Below are 6,888 nucleotides of genomic sequence, written 5' to 3'. Positions count from 1 at the left end.
ACCTTTTACAAAGCTGTACCATGTATACATATGTATATATATGTAATGTATTAGCATACAAAATCAAAATTTTAGGAATTTTTATCTCTAAAACTATTGGAGCCTTTTGTAATTTTATGGTGAAATATTATCATACAACTAATCATCTATCATATATAATTTTCATAACTTATATTTCCGAAAAATTTTCCCACAAAATTCCTAAGTTCTACATTGGAAAATGGGAACTTTCAAAATTTCGAAGAATCTAATGGGGCCTTTTCCAAATTTATTTTTATTCCTAGGGTACTAACTTATTATCTATTACTTGTGTAAATTTGAAGAATTTTTCCCGAACAATTATTGAGAAACAATTTTTTGAAATCTACGAGTCACCATCACACCATGTTAATCAAGTTACTCTTACTCAAAGCTTATATTAAATGGAAAAATCACTGTAAACATGTTCAACAAATCCAACCAACCAAGATTTTTGCGACTTACGAAGATTGTTGAGGGACTCAGAGGACTGCACGATGTGAAATCTACTCATTTTTTGTGCAATTTCTCTGGATTTGACCTTGGCTAGTTCGTCACGTCGCCAAGACGCACCCTATTGCGTGGCCACTAGTTAATACCACATTAGAACTACGTTAGCTTTGACCTTGAAGGGCTCATCACCCCTCAAGACGCCACCGAACTTCATTCTTTCGAAGATGAGAGAAATTCACCATCAAACATCCTAAGAGTTACACTCATTACCGAGGACACTTGTGACCACCGGCTATATTATTATGTCGATCTTTTAAGTAGCCTACGACTACGTCTTGGAGGTGGTGGAGGAGATTGTGAACTATTTCTAGGGTTTACTACATTTTGAAAATTTGAAATTGGACTAAGAATTGGCATTTCTCGAGAAATTACTTCTTGATTATCAGGTTGATGTGACTCATTGGTTCTAATTGGACTTAATTTAGGAATACTATGTCTACGATTACTACGACTATTTTTAGGTAAATTAGCATTATTAATTGGTACATCATCACCATATACAGCATCATCATTATTATTAATTGTATCAAGAGTATCCTTATCTGGACAAGAAGATGATGCGTCGACATTGGATTGTTGAGTTGGGGTCGACGTAATTTGTGATGGTTGTGTCAATTGTGGCGATGTCTGAGGCTGACGCGGATGGTATCGTCGTAAAAACTGGATATGGAGTGGAGATTTAACGACGCCATCAGGAAATGTGACTTCATACGTCAGCTCGCCGACACTTTTAGAGATGACTCCCACTCCTGGACGAAAGAGAAGGCAAAGACCAGCCGTTATCCCTTTGTCCTTCTCAGAGAGAGTGGTGTCTCGGATGACTACATGGTCTCCAACTTGGAAATGGCCATCTCTATGGCTTTGGTCATAGTACTTCTTTTGTTTCTCTTTGGCTCGGGTCAGGTTCTGAGTGACAAGAGAAAGAATTTTAAGATACTGATTATGCCTGTCAAATATAATTTCTTGAAATGTTTTTGGAATTGACTTCTTTAAAACTTTTAGTTCAGAGTCAGTGAGGCCGACATTAATATCGAAAGGTAATTTTGGGTCATTATTCAAAAGAATTGAGGCAGGAGTAAAACCTGTAGACTCTTGAGTTGACGTGTTAATGGCTAATTGTAGAAAAGAAATCTGTTTTGACCATTTATTATGAGCCTGGTCATCAAGATAAGCTCTAATCATAGTTTTAACTGTTCGATTGGCTCTTTCTGTCAGATTGGATTGTGGGTGATAAATACTAGTAAATTTTTGGGTAACCTTCCATTGATTACACAAAAATTTTAAAATTGTAGACGTAAAATTGGTACCATTGTCACTCACAATCGTCTCTGGCATACCAAATCTACAAAATACCTGTTCTTCCAATATTTTACCAATTACCGCGGCGGAAGTGCTTCGCAGAGGAAACAATTCCACCCACTTACTGAACCCATCAATGATGACTAAAAGATGGGTAAATCCTCCAGGAGAAGACTTAATGTAGGGGCCCATGAGATCCATATAAAGGGTGGCCCACGGGTTTTGGACTGGCGACGATTGAATCAAAACCAGAAGGTTTCCGATTGTCGAATTTCACGCGCTGACAGATGTCACAGGTGGCGATGTAGTCCACAATCTGTTGACGCATGTTTCGGAAAAATGCGCTCTTCTTGAGTCTGTCCATTGTTTTGTCAACGCCCAAGTGACCACTATAGACAGCGTCATGGAAAGTGGCGAGGACCTCAGGTACCAGAGAAGATGGAATGACCGGAACGATGGTGGGAGTTTTGGTATAATAGACCACCCCATTGATCGTCTCAAAGTCAGGGGATGAGTAATGTGCAGTCATCTCCTCTGGACATCGTTTTTGGTGACGCTGGATGACTTCACGGGTCAGTTTACACGCCAGCTGGAGGGAACATGCCTGAATTGGTGGGTACATGTACTCCTCATCTTTGTCAACTTCTGTGGAATCTGTACCTGGATTACGTGATAAAAAATCTGCGACACAGTTATCACGACCTTTTATATGTTGAATATATGGGGACCATTCTTGCAACTTCCAAGACCATCTCATCAACCTGGCGTTAGTATTTTTCATACTTTCGAGGTATGTGAGGGCTTGGTTGTCCGTCTGAAGAATAAATTCGTGACCATCAAGGTACTCACGAAATTTCTCCACACCGAAGAGAATTCCGTAACACTCTTGCTCTGCTGTTGAGTAATTACGTTCCTCTGAGGAGAAAGTTTTGCTTGCAAAACTAATGACTTTCTCCTCCCCATATTCGTCTAATTGAGAGATGTACGCTCCTACTCCGATATTACTGGCGTCTGTTCTCAAAATGAAAGGCTTTCCAGTGATCGGGTGGGCTAATACTACTTCTTTAAGAAATGCGGCTTTGAGTGCATGAAAGGCCCGTTTTGCGGCGGGTGTTTCGTGATAAGCACTTTTGTTTGAGGTCAACTTATAAAGTGGTTCTGCTAAAATGGCCATATGGTCAATAAATCCATGATATCATTGAATCATCCCAAGAAAAGTCTTTAAAAGTTTTCTTGTGGATGGAAATTCAAAATTTTGAATGGCCCTTACTTTTCCTGGGTCCATTTCTATGCCTTTGGAGGACACAATGTGACCTAGGAAGGTTGCGCGATTCTTCCCAAAATGGCATTTTGATTTCTTAAGTGTCAGGCCAGCTTTTCGAAACCGTTCTAAGACGGTCTCAAGATGCCTTTTGTGATCACTAAAGTTTTCACTAAATACGAGGACATCATCTTGATAGATTAACACAAATTCATCGAGACCCGCAAGAAGCTCGTTCATCATCCTCTGATAGGACGCCACAGCATTCTTGAGTCCGAAGCACATCATGTTAAACTCAAAAAGGCCCCTTTGGGTACAGAATGAGGTGTATTTGCGGCTCTTACGATCCATAGGGATCTGCCAGTACCCTTTCTCTGCATCCATTGTACTGATATACTTTACGTTGGCCAACTTACGGAGAAGGTCATGAACGCGTGGAATGGGAAAACTGTCATTCTCGGTATATCTATTGATGTGTCTCAAATCAACACAAAATCGCCAAGTCCCATCCGTTTTCTCTTTCAAAAGAACAGGACTTGCGTATGGGGAATCTGATGGACGGATCACCCCTAACTTTAGCATTTCGTCAACTTGCCGGTTGATCTCTGCGTGTTTGTGGGGTGCCGTTGGATACGGACGCTGTCTCTTTGGATGCTCCTCCATCATTTTTATTGTGTGTTTGACACCTCTTATTCTCCCTAATGGGGCATCGACTACGTCGGGAAACTTTTTGATAATCTCCTTCAGTTGGTCGGATTCAAATTCACTCACTAATTGTAAATTGCAATTGGAGACGTGAACTTTACTAACTGTGAGCGGGGACTTTTGACTTGGAAAGGAGTCTGACAAACCCCATTCAAGTGACCCTATGTCCAACACTAACCCACAATTATGAAGAAAGTCCATGCCCAAGAGCATTTCATTTGAACTGTTCATGACAGCAAATGTGTGAGTGTATTCACGATCATTTAAATTAAATTTTAAGGTAACCATACCAGTAGGAAGAGACTCAGTACCATCTAGCATGATAACTGGTCCTTCTACCCATTTATTTACAGAAAATCCTTTCCCTAATACTTTCCTAAGCGATTTTAAAGTTACAATTGAAATCGTAGAACCAGTATCTGCTAAGGCATTTAATTTACAGGAGGGGAAAGTAATAGGAAGGATAGGAATTAGTCGATTTGGATTTTGAATTAGAGGATGAGTAACCACAAATCCGTGGATGGTTACTCCCTCCTCCCGTTTCCCGTCGCATCTTGTGACGATTGTTGACGCTGAGAGTGTTGATCACTCCCTTGACCACAATTCACTTGAGGTTGTTGACGACGACGACAATTCTGGGTGGTATGGTTGCTTAAATGTGGACAAAATGTACACACTTTCGGTCGTCCTTGTTGCCGGAAAGGTGCCACTTGTTGTTGTTGCTGTTGTAGTTGTTGTTGTTGTTGTTGTCTATTATTTGAGGGTGGTGGAGACTTCCTTCCAGAATTTTCAGAATTTGTTTGATGAGATTCCACTTTCTTCTCACCTTTTTGCCAGGATTTGTACTTGTTGTGGGACTTCTCTTGTACAGGACGCTCAATTTTTGACGCATAGTTGATGAGATCCACAACTGTTGCAGCACGACTCGCAAGAAGATTTGCTTTCAAGTACGGGAGGGCTCTTTCTGCAATGAAGGTGACAATTTCTGCTTCTTTGTTATTTGTTGTCATCCTGTTCACTTTCCGGTACTGAAGGTCCATCTCGAAGGCGAACTTCTGGAACGGTTCATTGTCATTCTGCCTACGTAAAAGTAATTTCTCTAGTGCAGCATGAAGATCAGAATCCGATGCATACATGGTGATAAAATGTTTCTTAAAATCGTCCCATGTACGAGCAAAAAGCTTTGTTCGTTGCCACCATAATGATTGCTTGGGGTCTTGATTGAAGACTGCAGGCAGTGATAGTATCCAATCTTTCCGAAGAAAGCGCTTCCGTTCCATGTGATTCTCCAATTCCATGATGAAATTTTCAGCAGAATCAATGTTCGGGTTAAATTTTGGTGGAGGGATATTGCCTACTGAATGAAATAAAACGGGTCCTGATGAGGAAGAACGAGTTTGCATGATTGCGTCCGTAGGATTTACGGGGATTTCTTCCTCTTTCCGTTCCATGATTCTGGGACCAGAGATGCACCACGCCGGAATCTCATCTTTTTTGTTCTCACTTAGAGGGTTAGTGACTTGTGGTGGAGAATGCGCCAAGAATTGCGGTGGTGGAGGACATGACAAGAATTGTGGTGGTGGAGGGACGCCAAGAAGTTCCACGCAAGATGAGGGGTCATCTTGAGTTGGTAGCGTGGGCTTCATCTCCTTGGAAGGAGCTTGAACCCTTGAATTTGCATGGATGAACTCATGGATGATGCTGGACTGAGCTTGAATAGTTTGGTCTTGCTTATCTATGGTAGTTTGCATCCTCGTCAATTGTTCATGAATCCATGTGACCTCGTCTTCAAATAATGACTTCATGGAATCTTGAAAACTTCCCATTTCCTTTTCCACAATAGCATAATTGCTTTTTATGCAAGATGCTAAATGGTTCCTGTATCGCCCTATTTGTTCACCAAGGTGCCTAATCTTCTCATCTACATATTCCTGGAAGGGCAGATTTGACTGTTGAGGGTACGGGTAGTCATAACCAATAAGGCCGGTAAGGATAGGATCAGGAGAGGGAGAATTATGCAAAGCTGCCTGTTGCGATACCAATTGTCCTACTGCTTCGTGCCTATTGTCACAACGAATATCAAACTCTGATAAGAGTTGTTTGACCCTAACTTCTAGGCTATTCACCCGACGCCACAATACATCGGTTTGCTCACCAAGTTGGGAATTTTGATGATTACTCGTTAGAATGAAAATTTGAGCAATTTCAGAGGTTAACGAATCAAAAATGCGTTTAACTGGTTACCTACTTTTTTACGACGACGATCCGCATTCACAAATTCAAAACGTGGAATCATCCAACAAGGTAAGTGAGGCAAAATATACTTTGTTACCAGACTGTTCACCAGGACACCGAGCAAGAGGAGAACCGCAGCAATTCCAAACACTTCCATCATGAAGAGAAATCCCCCATACCACCATGATGACGATACGAGGGGCGCTGTTGCCTCTGAGGTCACGTTTCCCTTGAGGTTGGTGAGTCCGGTCATGTCGACGAAACCGAAGAGTTGAGTCAGCATTCCCATGATGTCGGATGTCGTTGCACCATGCAGGAAGTGAAGGATTATGTAATTTAATACGTAAAACACACTTTCCACTGCCAACGACTCGAAACTGTTCACCAACTTCTCCAAACTCACTGTTTATGCCCTTCGCACTTTTTATCGCGAAGGATTTCCAAGTTTACTATTGCACTTTTTGACACTAAGGGTTTCGAAGCACCAATTTGTAACGCTCCCTATTCTATTATGGGATTGCGTGTCCTGATTCACATCCACTTTCGCGGATGCCCCTTTTCTTTGTGATGTTGTGCAAGAAATTTGTAGTAGAAACTCACTTTTTTATAAGAATTATGATTAAATTTATTTACATCAATACCGACTGAAAAATATTGACTTTACAGAAATGCTCGTATTGTGAATACGTGGGAGAGCTAATGCTATTATTTTAATTTTAACTAATTATCTAGACAGGAACTTATTATTAAGTTTCCGAAGATTTAAACCTTGAACTTGATCTTGATGATCACTAAATCTAACCTGCTGATCCTGAATCTAAAACTACACTTTCCTTCTCTTCTCTCTCTGCTTACTC

The sequence above is a fragment of the Folsomia candida genome, unplaced genomic scaffold (assembly GCF_002217175.1).
Source record: "Folsomia candida strain VU population unplaced genomic scaffold, ASM221717v1 Fcan01_Sc017, whole genome shotgun sequence".
Lineage (NCBI taxonomy): Eukaryota > Metazoa > Arthropoda > Collembola > Entomobryomorpha > Isotomidae > Folsomia > Folsomia candida.
This window is presented reverse-complemented; position numbering follows the sequence as displayed.